The sequence below is a fragment of the Lichenostomus cassidix genome, chromosome 4, assembly GCF_008360975.1.
Source record: "Lichenostomus cassidix isolate B80296 chromosome 4, HeHo_3.0, whole genome shotgun sequence".
NCBI classification, from domain to species: Eukaryota; Metazoa; Chordata; class Aves; order Passeriformes; family Meliphagidae; genus Lichenostomus; species Lichenostomus cassidix.
Window position 1 is genome coordinate 18441234 of NC_139484.1, and position 21549 is coordinate 18462782.

A 21549-nucleotide genomic window follows, 5' to 3' on the forward strand; every position below is an offset into this window, starting at 1 on the left:
AAGCAACATAACTGATTACTAGCAGCACAGGAGAATTAATTAATAAGTAAGTATTTTTGAAAATATCATGCATTACCCTTTTTTTAACCCACATGGTAAATCTGTGCACAATCTCTTATTTGAAGACATTTATTAAGGAGACTACATATTTTACTGAAATCCTTTAAAGAGATAGAAGTTAAATACAAGTTCCCAAGAAGCTCTTTGTTTAATTTAAAAGAATACATTTAAGTACAATAAAATACAAGCATCACCTGAAATAACCAAATACACTGAATGATATTGTAAATTTAGATGTGAGCTAACACTGTGATTGTATAAAAACTTGTTACAAAGACAAACTATGTATTATAAAATTATTGCACAATGCCAACCTATATTTGCATCATTTGAAAACTAGGAGAGAAAATGTTATTATGTGTTATTATTTATTCTCCAGAAGTCATAATGTTATTAACCTTCTTGAATCTGAGAACATAAGTCTGTTTCAAATAAAAGCACATGTGACAAGTTTTCTTAGTGGTTCAACTGAGCAAATTGGCTCAAAGAAACAACATTTTTAGTGTAGACTCTCTATTTCTGCTGCAAAGTGAATTGAGTTGGAATAGAAGTTCCTGCTACACATCGCTAACCCCAGGTATTTATAAAATCCTAGTTTCCCTTAGAACATGAGAACATGTACCTGTTTCTTAACCTACATGCTGTTCTGACTTCCAATAAAGACCTTTTTTAAGAACTAACTCTGAAAATCAAGGAGGCCAAAAATTGTTTCAGATAGTCTGGCTGGAAAATTACATTGATCCTTTACAAAATCTTATTTACTTTCAACATGCTGCAGGAAAGGAGGAGGAATTTGGTGATTTTAGACCCTTTTCTTTTATTCAAGATATGCTGGTGTCCTTCTTCTCTGATAATTCCACTGTATGTGGATCACAGAAAAACAAGCATGTCCACAATTACTGCATGAAAACAGAATGTGGTTTCTTTTTCCTCACTTAGACAATATGGAGAGAGCCACAATCACATTTGGAGTCTGGGTGATGACAGGAACAGAACAATAAAGTTTTCTATTTTCCTTTCCTCAGAAGACACTTCCAGCCACAAAGTGAGGACTAAATGAAGTATATAAGCCCCTAGTTTAATGAATTCAGGAGAATCCATTAAAATCTTGAAATGCTTTTAGGAATTAAGCTCAAAATATTCCAGAAAGCAATGTAGCATCTTCATATATTAGCCGGAGTAAGTTAGTGCTGAATTATTTTAAAATGTATTTAGCTTCCCTTGTTTCATCAACAAATGTTATTAAATTTTAATGAGTAAATATGGTGCAATAAAACTAATGAAGTCAGTTTTACCAGGAAAATGCAATGAAGAACGGTGCCTTTTATTTTAAAGGAAATATTTGTTCAGTACAGTTTGTTTTATAATTTAATAAAGAGAAGATTATTGGTTTTCTTAGTTCTGGCAAAAGCTTCCAGTTTAAGTTGAAGTCTACTAGTAGAACAACTTTTAAAGAAAAGGATGTTGTTGGAGGCCCTGTCAAAGACTTTACAGAAATCTGAGTAAACTCCCTTGTCCACTGATGGAGTCACTCCATCACAGAAGGCCACTGGGTTGGTCAGGCAGGACTTGCATCACCTCCCTGTCCTCCATGTGCTTAAGCACAGCTTCCAGGAGGATCTGTTCCATGATCTTCCCAGGCACAGAGGGGAGGCTGACAGATCAGTATTCCTGGAGTTTCCCTTGCTCCTCCTTTTTACCCTTTTTAAAGATGAGTACAAAGTTTCCCTTTTACCAGTCACCTGGGACTTCACCTGACTGCTGTGGCATTTCAAATACCATGGAGAGTGGTTTGGCAACTATGTCAGCCAATTCCCTCAGGACTCTGGGTTAGATCTGTTCTGTTCTCACAGACTTATGTGCATTCAGGTTCTTCAGGTGGTCATGAACCTGGTCTTTGCTTATTGTAGGAATCACTTTGTTACCCCAATCCGCATCCTGCCATCCATCATCAGCTCTCAGAAAAAGCAAACCAAGAAAAAATTACAAAATAGCTGGCAGGATGTTAAGCCATCTGTAGTTCATGGAAATGGACTGTCCCCCTCTAAATTATGGCAGCCTTGGAATCAGAGACAGTGATAATCTGTAACACAAACTCATAACTATGGGACTTGACATCAAGTGGCACCATGGCCTTATAGACCTCCCTGTGCTCTCATCAGTGTTAGGAAGCAGCTGCCTTTTAAGTTATGAATGTGACATGAAATGTTGTAAGACGTGACAAAATTATTTTATCTTTGGACAGTGGTGTTTAAGTTAGAATGTTAAGTTTAAAATGTTAGAACTTAAAAGGCTCAAGCTGAAAGCCAGCAATGCTTCTGTATAAATTATCTTCCTTATACCTGTCAGAGGGTTACACTCTGCACCTAAAGGTCAAGCTGCTCAAAGCAAGCATTGCTACAGAAAAAGATGAACCAATATTTTGATTCTGGGGACAAATGTAGTGAAAATCTCTTGTTTTCTCATTTTTCTTTGTCCAGATCTTGGCAATTAGCACAATCGTACAGCAAACTTGAAGATGGACAGTGGGTTTTCCTTCTCTTAGAAATTCCTGCTTAAATATTTCAGGTTTTGGAAGCAATTGCCAAAAGCTGAAGGCATTGATACTTTTTAAAGGGGTATCATACATCAAGATAGAAGTAATATTATTGTTATGTCGAGGTCTGCTTTGCAGGTTAGGGGAAGGTTGTTTGATTTACTCTGGGCGGTGTGCAGAATCTCAAGAAAAATTTTCAGAACAAAATTCTCAAGAGGTTCAATAAAAAACTTTTGCTTGCACACTTGAGAACATTAAGGTTGAATAAGGCACTCGGCAAATTTGAAAATGTAGCCATTTTGGTTAGGACCGCAACAGCATAAAAGCAAAAAAATAACATTTTTAAAAATGTATAAGGGAAAAGAAAGAAGGAGGAACAAAGGATAAGAGTAGAAAGGTATACAGTGATCATCTGTGCATCCCCCAATAAGGCTTGATTGTTGCAATTTTGGTGTCTGTTGGTCAAAGTGATGGTCACAGTCTTGATCCATCAGGGGTGAGGGAAGCCCACAAAACACTGAGTTCAATGGGTTAATATACTCTCAGGTTCAGGTGGGAATGCCAGGCACGTCCCCCGGGGCTGGGAGTTTTACACTGTATGGAAACTCCCTTCAGCTCTCTACAGACTCCCTCTAGCACCCTACAGATTTTCCTCCAATCCCGGTCTGGAGCTTGGAAGTTTTGGTCACATAAATGCAAAGTGATTATCAACACACACACAGAGATAATATACATATACATATACATATACATATACATATACATATACATAAACACAATAACTCATCTAGACAGGGAAATTTCACAGAAACATATAAATTAAACTCATATCTATCACATCTACAGAAAGATAAAATAGCAGTTCCATATGTCTAATACATATTTAATTACAGGATCCTAATTACCTACCTTTTAACGCACAATAGCTAGTAATTCTACAGTAATTCTAGAGTAATTTTATAGGTTAGCTCTAAGCCAGCTTCTTATCCATCTGTGCATTTCCCCAATAAACTCTTTTCACATTTCCCTTCTCTACCCCACTCCCTCCCTTGCGCCCTTTTAGTCTTAGACCACAATGATCCCCTTGAGACTGTGACAATAAATGGCCTTGTCAAGACTTCCACAGTTTACTAGTTTTGTCCTGCTTTGCCAGAATTACTGACTCTCTCTCTCTCAGCTGGAGATTTGCACGAACACAGTAATCAAGTGTGCACACAACTGTGATAAAGCTGAAAATGTACCCAAAGGATTTGGAGCAACTCAGGTTGCAGCAGTATTGGAACAGCTCTATAGCCACAGAGCTGTGCACACCACTGCTTTTCTCCTCCCTCTGCAGAAATCTTCAGTGTTTAAATTGCATGTGTAAGTGATGTGTTCCCTTACACTGTATCAGCAATTAATTTTGCTATGATTCAGTTTTATTGTTAGCTAAAGAGTGCTGCACACTTGGATAAAAGTACAAGAAGCACCCAAGAAGATCCTTGGCTGTAAAGGTCAGTTTGCTGCATTTTCCATTTCCCCTAGATGCAGGCTGGCTGCTTTTGTGAAATAAAAAATTCAAAGACACAAAGCAAACCAAGACAGGGGAAGCAGCAAAAACAAGACTGTAAGAGTGACCTGAACATTACAGCTCCACTGCTCCCAGCATACAGACAGAAACATGTCCACACATTTGGCCATCATGCATGCTTCTCTTCAATATCCTCCCATCCCCTTCTGTACTTTCCACCTCCAATCTTCACACCTTAATACTCCTCATTTCTCTGCTGATACATGATCTGGTCATCCCCTTTCTCATCTTATCTGTGTATATCCAAATGCCACCTCTCTGTATGCCATGTTGTAACCACTTCCTCAAGAGAAAGAAAAACATCTTTGATGGGGCCAACAGCAGATGACTGGAAAAGCTTAAGAACAAGGCAAGTCTGTAGTAATACTTTCTGAAGTTACACCCCCACTTTCAGAAATTTGCAGCTGAGAGATTTCCTAGCCTTTCCCTGTTCCACTCACCCCATATCTGTTCAGCCTTCATTTCCCTTACACCATGACCTCTCCACACCAGTCACTGAAAGAGTCATTTGCTATGCAGACCTTTCACAACCTCCTCATGCATAATTCCCTCCTTGCAATTGGGTCTTCAGGCCCCATCACCTTTCCATGGCAGGGTCCTGATTTGATTTTCTCTCCCTTTTACTGTTACTAGGCTCTCTCTGTGTCCTCTCAGCTCTTTTTTTCCTTATCATTCCTTGCCTATTCTGGATGAGCAGATACAATTTTGGGATTAAGACTTTCACTTTTTCCCTTCATGACACATAGCAACGTATGCTGTCCAAATTCAGCATGGGGATGGACATCAGGGACACAGATGTGTGCATTCAAGTGATTCCCTCATCTGTCTGAGGGTATCTTCATGTGGCGCTTCAGAGAACATCTCAAACTGTGTCCTGTAGTAGAGCAAGTAAAGTCTCATGGGATGGTTTTCCTCGAGAGAGCTCCAAAAGGTGTTGAGTTAGGAAGTTTGGGACCAAACAAAATGTGCCCTGTAGTAAATCCCATGGGATATGTGTAATGGGGATGTGAAAACCTTCAGAGCTTGCTGCTTCAGCTCCTGAGGATCTGGCCCTGAGATCATACCTGTGGCAGGTTCACCCAGGAAGATGGCCTGGTCCTGCTCCCTGTTCTCTGTCCCAGAGCAGTCATTCACTATGGCACAAATGGAACAGAGGCAAGCATGGTAGAGAAACAAGCTCAGCCGCAGCAGAAGAAGCAAAAAAGCTTGCACACAGAGAGCCAAGGGCAGGGTTGCTCAAAAGTCAAAAGGTCTGAGTGAAGCTATGTGGGATTCCCTTCTCATAACCTTCATGGCATTATCTGAAAAGTCCCCCATGTAGCAAAAAAAAACGTCAGAGATATGTGTCAGATGTGTCTCCAGGTCCCACAGCATGTCACAGGCCTGATACACCCTGTGGCAGGAGGAGTGTTTCTTTCCTCCTGGCCTCTTCACAGAAAGAGAAATTCGACATTTTTCAGCAAAATAAACTTTGCTGTGGTGGCTATGTCTGGAAGTGAAACAGTGACAGCCTGAGCAGTTTTACAGGAATGAGAGCCAGAAGTGAGCAGAGGGATATGCAGCAAGGCCAGTGCAGGGGGCAGAGCTGCCCAAAGCAGGGCAAGGAGCTAAGCCACTGACCTCAGCCACAGAAACCTTAGGGGTGGACCCATATGGGACCACGAGACCACAAACCCCCAGAGCACTCTGAACTTTGTTTTGCCAAATATCCTTCTAACTCCCACTGTGTACAACAACCAAACCCCCCCGCAATGTCTTGATTCAAAGCAATTTCATATATTTTATCCCCCCTCAAGGCCAAGAATATTAGTTAAGGAGCATTTTTTCCTGCTCCATTTTTGCATTGGTTTGTATCTAGCAAGCTGTCTTGAAACGAAGGTTATTTGTTTAGGAGCTTAACATCAAATCAGTGTGTGTGAGATGCACCCTAGTCTTTTCTCCACTTCTGTGAACAGAATCATCTATGAACAGATCATCTCACAGCCTACTCTGTTGGTAGCACTGTCATCACACCCCACTTCCAGCAGACTGTATCTCAGCTGGAAATATCTGGAAAAGAGATAGGTGGAAGTGGAAGGCAGAACACACAAGAAATACTCATGCTGTGTTTATATTCTCCCAGATCTGCCTCTATAAATGGCAGTATGAGACACTTAAATCTTTGTGCAGCAAACAAATCACCTTAATTGAACATGGTTTTCATTTCAAAACAAGCTGTAGAGCTTAAGGCTGAAGTCCCTTAGAGAAAATGGCCCTATGATTTATATCAGTGCTGTAGGAACTAGAAGCTATTTACAAGGTTGCACATGGATAATGCATGGTGAGAGCAACACAGTTGGAAGTCATTGAAAGAAAGTAAATGAAGTCCCCTTAACAGTGGTACATACACAGGAAAGTGTTTCAATTTGTTACCTATACTGGTAATGCTGCAGAACCACCTCAAATCAGCAAGTATTTCAAGTCCTGGGACAACTCTGAAACCACCAATTCCATAAAAAACCCTGCCTCTCTCAAAAGGTGTTAAAATCCATGAATATGCAAGGCAACATGGTAGCACATGGAATGGTGCATAAACTCTGTGCCATGCTGCATGAAGCTGACTGAGCTATATCTTAGATACAAAGTCTAATCCAGTTCAAAGGACACCAGCAGAAATTGCCTTATGGGAGCCTGCTTAAAAACCCAGTCCAACGGCAACACAGACAGGGAAGATTTCCTGTAGCTCTACAAAAGGACTCCCAATTCAGGCATAGTTTCAGCATTACTATGTTGGACTGCACTTTTCAATGCACAATAAATTTACCCTAAAAAGACTCAAGTGTCAAACATTTTGGCTGTAAGAATGAGCACTAAAGCAAAATTAAATGTACAGACTAGATAAATCTGTGAATTGTAACAGACTACCAAGGCTTTCATCCTTGTGTGTTTAGTTGAAATTCAGATAGGGTTATTAGTGAGGGGAAGGTTTAAAAAAGTGAACCAAAATTTATCTTTTACCTGTGACATCAGGAAAGTCTGATGCAAATTTTTTTATTTCTTCCTTGATTGCTTGGAAGAACTCATTTCTTGTGTTCCTTCAAAAAAAACCTTCCAAAACAACAAAAACCCCAAGAGCTCGTTATAAAGCCCAGCTTCTATAAACCAGAATAAGAGCTCAGAATCATCATTGTTTTGTTCACATTTTACAACTATGTATCTTCCCTTAAATTAGTGGTACTATGTCACTCTTCAGCCAAGGTGACTGAAATGTCAACTCAGATTTACAAAATCTAATAAAAACATATTACCAGACCTCTAAGTCATCCACTGCATCATTTGGCCTGTCCTGTCACATTGCAGAGCAGTGTGAACACAGTGCATTCACATGAAGCTAACAATCTAGCTGATTATCTACAACTTCCTCTTCAAGTAATCTACGGGAGTTATGAGGAAAAAATGTGGGGTTTTTGGTTTGGTTTTGTGCATGCATGTGCGTGTGTATGTGGTGTTGTTGTTTTTCAGTCCTCAAAGTTGAGGGGTGTTTTCTGAAATACTGTCACAATTAAGTAATTTTAAATCAAAACACATTTGTATAGCTATGCTGTGCCTATAATGCAAAATCCAGAGCTATCTTTCCTTTAGGGAAAGGATTAGGTTTGAGCAAAATTACACTCATACTCTTTACAAGTTTTATACATTTTGTTCAATCACTGTACATGAGCACTCAGCCAGTCATAACACTTACACGCACCTACCTTTTGCAGGGTTTTTAAATTGCAAATCTTCTTGCTTATCAAGAGGTGCCAGGAGTGAGCACAAACCACCAAGCCTGGAAATTGCTCCAGCTATGCTGAAAACTCTTTAGCAGGGCTGTTGACATGGTAAGCAAAACATTCCCTGTCTCTGAGTAGCAGAGAAGGTGTTTCTTGCTGAGCTGTAGGTTTTGCCATGGATTCGAGAAGGAGACCACTGAAATCCAACATCCCTTTTCAAGCAAACAATTAAGGTCACTCAAGCAGTGTTATGAACCAACATCATTTGATATTACAATATTACAAGGCCAGATAGTGCCTGTTCTGATGATTATAGAGAAGGAGAGCAGTGAAAGCCACATCTATACATAGATATTGCTTTGGCACAAAAACATGTGCTTGGGAGAAAGCACAAAACACTTTTGCTCTTCTTCGCTCTCGACAAGAACTTGACTGACAAGTAAAATTATTCTCACCATCATCAAACACAGCTATAGACATTTAAAGAACTGACCACTGCTTTTGCCAGAACTGGGAGTTCCATGCAGTCATTCCAGTGAAAGAAGAGAGGCCATTCTATTTTCCAGCATGGAATGAATATGTAAGCAGGATAGCTGGGATGAACTACTGCTCTTATTCCATCCCAGATTAGCAGACATAGCAAACTGGGGCATTTTTCTTCCAATTTCCATCAGCTTAAGATGTATTGGAAAGGTTCTGTTTTTTTTTTTAAATTCTTAGAGTCAACACACAGAAAGGAATGTCATGCACCTCCCACACTGCCTTTCATGCAGTTGTCTATTGAAATCTGCTTAGAGAAATAGAAGGTCATAGTTTGTGCAGTCAGCTCAGGACAGATAAGTGGAGTGTGGGGAAGAGCAAATCACAGCAAGAACAGCAGAAAATCCCAAAACAACTAATTTTTTTTCTCTTTCTGCAGATATTGTTTTATTGTCTAATTGTGGCCCAGTGAGACAGCTCAGTCCATTCCATACCACACTGATCATTTGCAGATTATATATTTTAACAGGAGGCAGTCCCTGCATCTGGAACTAGTCAAGCAGTCTGAACATTTGCTCAAACCTGTCACATAGCAGTCAGAGCTAAATCCAAATTTGTGTGTTGACCTCCTCGGGGAGACTGCAGGAGTGCAAGCAGGGTAGATATCAAAGGGAACAGGAAAAATCAGTCTCCAGAAGCATTAGTTACTGTCTGCTGGCAAGCAAAAGAGAATAGCAAATGTTGTGAGTCCTTCTTGGTGAAAAGCTTCTAGTTTGCACTGGAAATAGAAAGCATTACAATACCCGAGCCAAGAAAGGTAAGGGGAAACAATAGCTAATTTTGATCCTGTGCCATTTGGGTGAAGAGTGAATGGAGACTGAGCTCAGGTTGTCCAAAGCCCATTAAGTCCTCAAACACTTTGGAGTATCTGGATCTAGACAGGACTGAGGCCACAGAGGAAGTTTGGGTCAAGCCTAGAAAGTTAGACTGCTTTCCCAGACTGCTCCATCAGTGCTGGAGCCACTGGATGCAGTTTTCAGGGCTTGCTAGAAATAAGCAACACAGAAACATGCCTGGTCATCAGCTCTGCAGAGCTGCCTCTCATCTGAGGCACAGCCACAAGATCAGGGTGTTTGGGATTTCCCCCTCATGGATCCATTAGTTGCTCCTGCAGCAACTAGGTGCTGCAAACTCCCACATCAGGGTAGGGACATGGTTGTCTTAATGCCCTTCCTCTTCTACACTGAGTGTAGAGAGTAGAGCTCATTCCCCATATCCCAGACCAGGAGATGGACCCTTGGAGCACATGGACCCTTGGAGCAGATGCTGTGGCGTGCAGCCCATGGGCTCAGTTGATGTGATGGAGAGACTTCAACATGAAAAAGTGATATGATGGCAACAGGAAGGAGGGATCTGGAAACACATTTTGTAGCCATGTTTTGTTGCACATGCCAAGGACTTTTTTCCCTGTTGCATTATTCAGAAGCTGCTTTCATGCACTTTTTTTTTGCTCTCTTCTGCAGGCTGGCATCCCACAAAGTGGTAGACATCTTACTGAAGTTAAGCATCATCTCCACTCCCATTTAATGGTCCATGTGCTAGGTGCAGCTGGTTTACAGAACACCTAGCATCAGAGAATCCTCCAAACACTGTTGCTTCATCATCACAAAAGTGTTTTGAATAACACTAGAGATGATGGACAGCTGTTCCATAAAGAAAAAGTGTGTGTCAAACCTAATTAATCACTTACATACTGCATAGTTTTCTGGAAAAAAAATATGCAAAAAGTTCCTATTTCAATGACATGTTTATGGTAATTTTCTGTGTGCCAGCTGAGTAATAAAGCCTCCAAATCACTTTCACACCAATAGGTGTTCTATGCTGCCTTAAAACATCATGCTTTGAAGTAAGCAGGCAATGTAAAAAGACAGAATTAAAGTCAGAGTATTATAGAATTGCAGCCAGGTAGCAGTAACTGGTTGTTGAATATGTAATTGCTTCACTTTCAAAGACTATATATCCAGAAATGTGATCTCCCAAACAGACAAAATTTCATGTACACTGAGTGAGATTTCTTTTGGCAAGATATTCTTGACTACAGTTCGACTTCTAAAACCATTATCCATAAGCACAGTTCAGTTAATAGGTTAGGAAGTAGCAAGGAGGGAAATTAAACCCTGATTAGCTTAAATGACACAGCCTCTCTAATGGTTATGCCTTCTGAGATTTTCTCTAGGTTTCCTTAAAGACCTATCTGAGTTTGCCTGCGGCTATGCTAATTAGCAAAGACGACAAATTTGGAAATGCAAATTCATTTTACTTCATACTCAGATCTCTTATATGTTAGGTTAGGTACAGCCTGTCTGTGCCCAAGAATATCCAAATGCATGCATTCCTAAGGGCTGGAGTCAGCTGTAGATTAAAGTAAAATCTTAGTTAATTGATCCCTTAGAGCAGCAATGAGTGGAGCATGGATGGGATTTAACCCCAAACACAAGAGGCTTCCCAGACTGTCTGTCTGGCTCATTCAGCAGCACAGGTAGGCAGAGCTGAGAATACAGCCCTTAAAAATATGGGCAACTCAATGATAAAGTTGCAAGTATAAAGCAATGCTTTCTAAAGAGATAACAGTAATGAGGAAAGCAGTTTTTAATGCCCATTAGAAAACTGTTTGATATAGGAAGGTATCGGACTTCCTTCCCTAATTCCTCCCAGGAACAGTGTGAGATGACATTATCCAGCCTGCTGAGAAGAGCTTTCCCCAGTGGCCAAGGCTCATTTTGCCTCAGAGAAATCTGGGTTGATTTTATTCAAGTTGTTGGTTCAGAAGCAGTCTGCCAAACACTACAGGCTGAGCTTCAGGACTCACTCAAACACAATATAGGGACGCCAGACCAAATCTACAACTTATTGCTTGCTTTTACTCTCACCCCAAGTTATTCAGCAAGACAGTATGTGACTGTGGGAAGCCATTATATCAAACTACATTATACAATTCAGTCAGCAACCTTCCTAAAAACAACTCAATGACAAAAGAAATCCTTCAGGACTATACTTGGATATACTAATGAAAAATATTTATCATGTTTTCTCCAGACAGTGCAGAAACAACGTAAGTCAAGACTGTAAAACACAGCAGTGAAGTTAAGCTTTTAAATCTGTACACAGTAGAGTAACTTTGAAAGTTTTCTGTCAACAATAAGGCACATCCAACCTGGCCTTGAACACTTCTAGGAATGGGCATGTGGGCAAGCTGTTCCAGTCTCTCACTACCCACACAGTAAAGAATTTCCTCCTAATATCTGAGTTACCTCTCTATTCTTGGTGCAAAGCCATCACTGTTGTCACTGCCTACCCTTGTACAGGGTTTCCCTGGAGCCTTCTCCTCTCCAGCCTCAACAGCCCTAACTCTCTCAGCCTATCTTCTTAGGAGAAGTGCTCCAGCCCTCTGACCATCTCCATGGTCCTACTCTGGACTCACTCTAACGGGTTCACATCCTTCTCATGTTGGGGAATAGCACAATTTTGCACAAAAACTAGTCCAGGCTTATTTAGGACTTGCAGTCAGTTAAAGCACTTATCCTTACTTGCTCAATGAATGAATAAAACCAGTAGAGGTGAGCTCTTGCAACAAGGATAGCCATTTCCTAGGGGGAAATAAAACTGTAAATTCCAGAATTAAGACTCTTTGCAAGCACCACTTTCCAAGTAAATCTAAATAAATCTGCATATGCTGAGAGAGTCATGGTTTAACACAGTGAACTTTTCCCTTTCCTAGTTAATGCCAGAATCATAGCCAAAAAAAAAAAAAAATGCTGACAAGCTCCATCCTCTTAACACTTGCAAAGCAGGTAAATCTTAATGTAGATTTGGCAAGTAGCTATGTCACACACCACAATCAGCATTACTATTTATCTTAGAGCAGTGCTCTGGAGAATGACTCTCTCCTCCTGCTGTACTGCAGCAATTAGCAGCTGCTGATGCATTTAAAGCTAACAGCCCTCAGGCTCACAAGAGCAAGGCCTGGCTGAGAGATAGTTCAATGAGACAGTTCTCACTTGGGGATCTCTCTGCTCTCCTAAAGGAAATATCCTTCACACTGACCCCACAATAGGTATAAAACTTAGTGGAGTTTCCCTGAAAAATGTGAGGGGGTAAGAACCAGTGCTGGAATGCATGACTGTACAAGTTCTAGTATGAATATCCCTGCTTGCATGGCTCTTTCAAGATCATAATTTTGCTGCTATAATGGAAGTATATTTGCTACTCCAGTTGTAAACTGGCTTATGTTTTAACCTCTAGATGGTAATATGTGCTAAAGCATCCTTCACTGCACATGACAGACTGTGGTTAAATCACTGATTGCAAAACATTCTCATCTCATCAATAAAGACTCTCTAATGACTGGGACAACCCAAAGCATTTACATAGGTGATATGTTGCTGTATGTGTTCCAAATGCATTTTTTCCATGGCTCAGCTTTCTGAATTCATACAAATGCCTGCTTTCACCATAATAAAATCTAAATATTCTTAAAATCCCTATAGAAATGACATTGTCACTGGAAAAAAAAAATCACACTCAAATTATAGTGTAAAGCTTAATGAAATATTCATCTGCACATCAATACAAGCATAGAGATGATCACAGTTTTGTATAAATTCATTCACAAGTGGCCCTTGCCTACAGGGCTGGAGCACAGGGCATCCTTCCTTCTTTACCCTGGGCAGCCATTGCACCTGAGCATCCCAAACTGTTCTCTTCAGGATTTTGATCTAAGCCATCATTTCCCAGTCTCTTATCTTCCATAAGACTCCTTCTTCCTCTCTCAAATGTCATGCAGAACCAACAACTGTTACATGAGGCAAAAGAATATTACTTTACCGTCTTTCTCACTCAGTCTTCCATTTATCTTTCGACCTTCTGATAGAGTGTTGACAATCATTTTGCAGCTACTCCCAATAAAACTTATTCACCCTATTTGCTTAGGCAAAAGGCTCACAAGCAGGGGTTAAGTTTCTTATAGTGTCTTTTTCTTTTTTCTTCTCTCTTTTTTTTTTTTTGTTGTTGTGGTTGTTTGTTTTGTTTGGTTCTTTTTCTTTTTGGGGGTCTTTTAACAGTGAAAAGTATAGTGATATTTGCCTTCAGCAGGCCCAAGGGAGCAGTCTTGTGCTTTAGATGAAGTCAAAATGACACTGCTGGGAAAAATAATACCTTAGTAATATAGATCCTACTAAATTGCCTTTAACATAGTTATCGAAGTTATTTGGGAGAAACTTCAGTGTTGGTTTGTGATGATAAAAAGAGCCACAAGAAAAAGAAGATCCAAAACCTCTGTATGCAAGACCCACATGTCTCTTGTCAAAGACATTTAAAGAAATCGATTCTAATTTCTTTCTGGAGCCCATACTTTAGCAAAGGAGCACAAAGCCACAGATTTGGTTTTATTCTTTGTATCACAGTATCATATATACTGTCCCTGATGCACTTCTTTATTTTGGTTTGAAGAGAGGGTAGAAGATAGAATGGATGCTGATAGCCCAAGAGACAAATGTTTCCCAGGGATATACACATGCACAGTTCCTACTGAAATCTCCTGAACTGCTGTTCATTTATTGAAGTCACCTAAGGCATCAAATACCAGCATAGCTTGGCATCCAAGCCATAAGCCTTGGTATGCAGACCACAGCACTGAAAACACACACAGACATACATTCTCAATTCTTCATCTTTCATTCCACAGCACAGTGCAAAGATTGTATTCTGCATGTTTGTAAGTGACTGCTGAACTTGGAAAAACAATCTCTAGTGACACACATAAGTAAACTCCCACAACAGAAAAAATATCACTTTCCCTATACTTAGATACACTTAAATTTTTGACCATATTTTATAAGAGCTTGGTCTTCACCTCTCCTCCCTCACAGACAGGGAAAAAAATTATAAAACCTATCCAATTTCTCCTTCAGATTTGGGTTTGCCTTCTGTTGCAGACAGAACTTAAATAAGGGGCAGAGTAGGATTTTGATCCTGTAAACCATAGAGGTCCCATGAATTCTGTTCTATTGCAAGGATTTCATGTTAGGATGGAATAAACTCAAGAGTAACAATTGACACAAGGGAAGGACTGCACTACAGTCAGGTAAAGGAGGAAATGTCAAGAAAAATACAAGTGGGGATACTGCAAACACCATTGGGAATGTCTGCTGTAGTCCTCTAGAATCCTTTCTACTTAGCAGAGATAAACTGGAACTTCCAGAGCTGGAGTCAGATTGCTTATTTTAGAAGGACACCCCAGGATGAGGTGCCTGTGCTTGCCCACTCAGAGGCCTGTGCAGTGGCTCCATTTGAGCACCTTATTTTCCTTTTGTAGGAAACTTTATGCAACAGGAACAACCCAGGATTCATACAAAGGAGCAGCTTCACTTTCACCTGCATGCACAGGTGAAACACACAATATTGGGAAGATACTTTAATTCTAGAGCTGTTCAAAGGCTTTGTAGAAAGAGGCTGCCTCTGGCAGTTTTCTTTGTGGGATAATTGAAGCACAGAATAAAGATGAGGGAGTCAGTAGGACAGTAGTATGGCCAAGAATTAATCTGAATTTTCCTGAAATCCAGAGACCCTTCTGTTAGTTTTCATGATCCCTCAGGCATGAAACTATGCAGTTACTCTAGTGTAGAGCTCCAAACAAGTCACTGCCTACAGCCAGTGAATAGTCCTTGGAGCTTCAGCAGCAAATGTCACAGGTTGGGGCATTTTGTACACTGCCCTCCCACAAGTCAGCTAAGCCCAAGTATGTCACCCATTATTATCTCTTGCTTTCCCTCACACCATGAAAAATCTATGTCACCCATTATTATCTCTTGCTTTCCCTCACACCATGAAGAATCAAGTTGCAGATAAACTGACCTTTAGGGGAAAAAATTAGATTAAAAAAACTCCATGAAGTAAAACCAAACTTTCTTTGTCATTCTGTTCTTCAGAAATTCCCTGCCTTTTTGAAACCTGTGCCATCATTATCTCCAAAAGGACTTCCTCAACTAGGTATAAGCTAGAAAAATATTAGACATGGTACTTCAATACCTAGGCTCTCTGAGATAATCTACCATTTGATGACACCTCTTCAGTCATTCATTCATTCAATGCAGTCTTTTCTACTGTTCATATCTGTCCTTAATTTGGCTTCCTAGATTGGCTTAGAGACCATGATGTGTTATTAGGCCTTTCACAGGCAATTCGTGATCTGTCACATCCATATTTTCTTGGATGCAACACTCATCTAAATATTCTCACTGTACACTCTGGAATCTTCAATTAAACTCTCTTTGTACACATATTATAGTATAGTATAGTATAGTATAGTATAATATAATATAATATAATATAATATAATACTGTTATTCTATTACAATATATTATCTTTAAAGCATAAACACACTACAGAACTGAAAAATGCCTTTAGCATGGATTCTTCTGTTAATTTTCTGTGTGGACCTATCTATAGAGACGTTTCTATAAATATACATCCACATGCACACAGATATGCAACATTTTCTATCTCCCAGGTTCTATGTTGCAAAATAAAACTTACCTCATGCATCTGAGTTTCATAGGGCAACCTACACAAAAATTGCCCCTGGCAATGCCCATGCCATGTCATCCTCACTCCCTAGGGCTGCTGATTCCTGGTGGGTCTCTCATCCAGTCCACAATAAACGTACTGTGTTGCCTTTGCATAGAAATCAGAGTTAATTAGAATAGTTAATCAGATTGGACAGACAAGCAGGTGGGTATGAAGTTTGAAAAGAATCTGACACATGAACATGGAGCTCCTTTCACAAAGGACAGTATCCTGGGTTTGTCCACACTAGGGCATTAGGCATGGCCACAGACTTGACATCTTGCCAATTACACCACATAGAAACCTCAGGTTCTAGAGAAAAACCACTGAGCAACACTCCAAATTGCAATAAACTCTCCTGAAAGCCAGCCAGGTAGATGCATAGCTCCTACAAAATTTGCAATGTACACTCCTCTGCCTTCTAAAAAACCCCAAGGCCTCATTGTGTGTGCATCTGCACCCTTTTAACTGTGCTTTTATGGGACAGACAAGCAATGAATTTGCTGTGAGTTAATTAAAACCATAAATACTACATTATTGTATGGGAGGGAACACCAAGCGGAAAGGAGATAGCTGACTGTCTTGCACACTAGCATCTCTAACCCATTCTGCAGTGGTTGTATAAACCTGAAGAGCAGCAAATGCACAGTAAAGCAGTCATCAAGCAAAGTCCAGACTGATCTGTGCCCAGGGTGCACTGCAGCACCTAAAGCTGTGCCATCCACAGCGAAAGACATACCAGAGCCCCAAAATCTGCCACTATGAAGGGAGGAATGATTCGTGTTAGCAAAGCTAGTGGAAAGTTCACTGAATTCTGGCCCATTCAGTGACAGATACATGCTGGGGAATGTGCATGGTACAGTACTTCTAAAGTTTACATTTGAACTAAGGGCAATGTTCAATGTACTTCAGATTATTGAGGGATAAAATAGGTTATTATATTTTGGTGGTTTTGAGGGTTTTTGTACAGAATGCAGACTAGACCCTTTTCTCCACTTTTTATCTAAAAACCCCCAACACTTTGGAAGAAAAACCACTTACCAATGTTCTATTCTTCCACAATAGACATTATTGAAGAATTTACAAGTGAAGTTGATTGCATACATTTTCCAAGTTTGGTGTTAATGAAAAATTGCAGGAAAACATGAGTGCTTTAGAATCAGGATGTTACCACTGTCTATATTTTCATGATGCATACAGTGATATTCAGGTACAATATTATTCAAGAATTCCTTTGTAATATTATTTTCTGCAAGGAAAAAGGAAAAACAGCTACATAAGGGACATGCTTCATGCTGCAGAGTTCAAAAGGGTTTAACTGATGTGCAGGTTTGTATCAAAAGTAATATCACTCCCTTCAACAACTCAGCAGCTACACATTTTTCCTCAATATTTTAGCTGTACTTGGAAAAAGTGATTACAAGAAGGTGTCTGTTTTTAGAAATTAGCAATCAGCATTAATGCTGATCTCTTTGCCAAAAGAACTTTTCTCCTTCACAAGACTACCAACGGCACAATTCAGGTGAAGTTAAATATCAAACCAATTTAAGATTGGTTTGTTACCAGATGAATAGGGACAGAGGCATTCACCATTCCTCAGTTTTCAACGTAATGCCAAGGATTTCCTCCCAGACAGCTAAATCCACCAAGCTGGAGTCCATGAACTTATTCTGGGAAAGGATTTAGGTGTCACATTCATCTGCCTCTGCTGATATCTAATAAACAGAGACTCAAACTCCAGGCTTGGCATCTCTTCCAAATTGCTCTGCTTTTAGCTGTGACAATTCTTGACATGTGCAGAAAGACCCAGTTCCTTTCTCAACTTCCAGATCTTATGCCAAAGAACGAATGTCATCCAATTTACTTTCTTCCAAGAAGGGCAAATTAGCAGCCAAATTCCACATTCAGATTGCTAAACCTGTCCTCACATGGATAATCCCATCTGTCAGGGATCAACATACTTGTCTCTCCTTCAAGCATACCTAGGTTGAAGAGACAGGAGAAAAGTAACGGAATTACTAGCTCCCCACCCCTCACCAAAATGTTGAAAGATACAGAGATGGTGTGGTTTTCATCTGCATTTTCCCTATGACAGCATCATGCAGGTTATTGCCTGTTGCCCTTTGGTTTTGAATCCCACTCACAACACTTTTCCTGGAGCTTTTTGCAGCTGGCTGCCACCAGCTACAAGGAAAGGAGCTGGCTACAGTGCTCAGCATTGAGAATGCTCTGGGTGTTCCTTGTAGCTGTGCTATATCCAGATCTTTCTGGGGAAGGATCTCAGCCAGTTCCTGAGAGTGGTACAGGATGAGTTAAGCATCAAGAAACACACACCATTCAAAGCTCCTACAGATCACTGTTATGGCTATTTTCTCTAGTGGGGTGCATATCACAACACACAAGACTCTATAAATTATGTAGCCAGAACTTTCATGGCTGTGGAATATTCATTATTCACGTTAAAGAAGAAATATGTGAAAGTCCTTCAGCCTTTGCCTGCATCTCCACAGCTGACTCCTTGCCACTGTTTTTTCAGTAGTAGAGACAAAGTATGAAGCACAAGAAAACATCAGAAATAAAAGTCTTAAATCGTAATCTTCATCTCTTTTATCCCTTCATTTCTCTCCTCCACAATTTCCCTCCCATTTTTAGATTCACAACAAAAATTACATTGCTTGCTTTAATGTCATATATATTTGATTCCTTGAAAATTTCTGGCCTAAATATAGGCTTTCTAAAATATTAATTAATTCCTTCCACTGTCGAAAAACCTCAGTCTTTCAGTTGTCCATTATCCTGTTTCTAACATAAGCTTCTCTTATCTAAATCCTTTAGTGTGTTTTCAAAAGAAAATTTCCCTCTTCCACCATGCATAAGTGTGTTACAGGGTATGTTTTATCTGCCTTCTGTACCTTCTTTGTTGATTTAAGCCTGACTGCTAATCCAGCCTCGATTACAAAAATTAGCTAGTTCTCATTCCCTCTCTTTAGCTAAATGCAGTCTTTGAAGCCTTCTGGATGCATTTTTGCTCTTGCATTCCTAGAAGTAACTAGAAGGAAATAAAACAGCCAGACACATTAACTACATTCTTTTACCTCTAGCCTTGGGACTGTTGGGAAACTAAGTAAACTGTCATCAATATATGCTTTTGACATTGTCAACATTGTTCAACATCCTCATCCAATTGGAGAGACATGGAATTGCAGGGTGGGCTATTCAGAGGATAAGGAAGTGACTGGGTGGAGAGATGTGCTCAATGGCTCCATGTCCAGCTGGAGGTCAGTGAGGAGTGATGCCCCTCAGGGTTCTGCCTTAGGTCTCGTGCTCTTTACAACTGGAGACATTGATACTGTATATTTTTTATGCAGAGAAGATTATTGGATGGGCAGGAAAATAAATAGGAGAAAATAGAGAGTGCATGAAGGAGGCAGAGGAGGGACAAGTAGAACTAAATAGAGATGTAGCATTTCTGTGATGTAAAATATGAGGTAGATGTAGAAAAGAAATGAATTGATAAAATAGAGATGCATGACAAGTATGCATTACAGCCCTCAATATTTACTGTCTGTGATTTGTCAGAGATCTCTATCATGAGCTCTCATGTATAAATAATTCAGGGCAGATTAAAGTGAGATTCAGCAGTGGAATTAAATACTTACTGACCAGATGAGCTCATAACAGCATAAGCTTCTTTGCCTGCCTGTTAGTTCGGCAGATCTCTTTTACCCTGCATTAGTAGGGTAAAAAGCAGTGCTGAGGAAGTTCATATCTGAATGAGAGGCCTCTCATAGATGGATCCTGTGTGGTCAAAGAACAAGGCTAGCATCACATTAAAACCAACAAGCAAAAAAATTACATGCTGAACCCCACCAAAGTATTGCAAGGCAAGAAAGAATTTATGGAGAGAGCATCAGGGGTATCCCTGAAACCACAGGCTCCATGGAGTTTGATGGGGAGGAACTTCTCCACAGCTTGGTGGATGCTGTGACGTTTCACATTCTAACCTGTGGTGCTGCAGCTCTGCTCATCCTCAACACAGACAGGGGCAGAACTCCATACTCAAAACCCCATCAAACAGGAATGGAGCCCAACTTGTAACAAGAAGCAGCTTGGTTTTCAAAACTTCTCAATTCACACCTTGAGGAAAAGTTGTCAGTGGTGCAGAATTATATATCATGGTGATTTTATAAATATGTTTTAGAACAATTAATTACCTTGCATTGAAAGGCCTGACTGCTGGGGCCAGTTTTGTTTTGTATCTTTATCAATGATCTGGACGAGGGGATTGAATGCACCCTCCGTGGGTTTTCAAAAGACACCAAACTGAGTGGGCATGTTGATCTGCTGGAGGGTAGGAATGTTCTGCAGAGGGAACTGGACAGGCCTAATCGATGGGCCAAAATCACCTGTATGAGGTATGACCAACCTCAGTAAGGCTGCAGAGCAGTAACTGGTTTAGTAGTTGTTCTCACGGGCAACACTTTAGTTTCTGTATTTACTAATCTCTGAAAAAGTTCACAGTTCCCTACTGGGAGTCTCTGCCCCACCATTTACTGTGGCCACACAATAGCCAAATTGAAATTCAGTGCAACTGAGGGAACATAAACCTCAGAGGGAGATTAGAGAGATTAATACCTTAGCTTTTGGCAAGTCAGTTACAATGTGCACTCATGAAGCACAATTAGAAGGCCCAGATGGTAATATAGCATGTTAAAGGGAAGCAGACTGTAGATGAAGCACGTGGAAATGGATAATTCAGCTCTCATGTCTCCCTGCCTTTGAAGCTGCAGCTACTGTAGCCTTAAGTGTTTTTAATGGGAAGTTTTGCATCTGGTAAAGATTTATGCACAAGGCAGTTTTCCTAGACCTACTTAAATGGGTCTGTATTTCTTTCACAGAATGCTTACTGGAGATTTCAGTTATGCCTTTCAGTCTGAGCTGGATGCTTGGAAACTGGAATATTTGATGGTAAAAAAATCGAAATTACTGTTTTTCATGAGGATGAATGAAACCACAGTGAAATAAAACAGATGAAAATTGGCAGCAAAGTAACGTCTGCAGATGATCCTGTTGTCCCTAAAAGTGGGATTTGTCAACTGTGTGCAGTTAACCAATCACACACAGAACTGATGTAACTCTTCAGATGTTCTTCTATTAAAAGTAAAGGGGAAAGAAAAACAAACAGGCACCATTTTTCATAAAAAAGGTTGCAACCTAATCTGTTTTTACTGGACAGCCACTTGTACAACAGAAAGTGCAGCGGGGCTACTGACAATTCAGTTTGTTGTCTAAACGTTTATCTGAAAGTTGTGAAACATGCAAATCCTCGTGGCTGTTCTTGGATGCTGTAAAAAGAACACCTTGACCCTGCAAATCATCTGTTGGCCAGGCCTTGGCTGCTTGGGAGTACCTGGGTACCTGCATCGAGGAGGAAATGCTTCATGGAAATGCAGCAAAACTCAGCTCTTCATTCTTACTATGCCACATCCCACTGCTTGCTCAGCCCATAATCCAGATGCAACATGAA

At 40.2% G+C, this 21549-nt stretch overlaps 1 long non-coding RNA gene across 3 annotated transcripts in view; it reads right to left on the minus strand.

The window, feature by feature from the left end:
• Positions 1 to 21549, minus strand: part of LOC146437961 (uncharacterized) — a 43403-nt gene that overhangs the window by 12393 nt on the left and 9461 nt on the right. Inside the window, exon 2 of one of the 3 annotated variants that reach the window (XR_014851611.1) lies at positions 15993 to 16130. The exons of the other annotated variants lie outside the window; for them this stretch is intronic. This is a non-coding gene — a long non-coding RNA (uncharacterized LOC146437961). The remainder of the gene's footprint in view (positions 1 to 15992; positions 16131 to 21549) is intronic. 3 annotated transcript variants of the gene reach the window in all.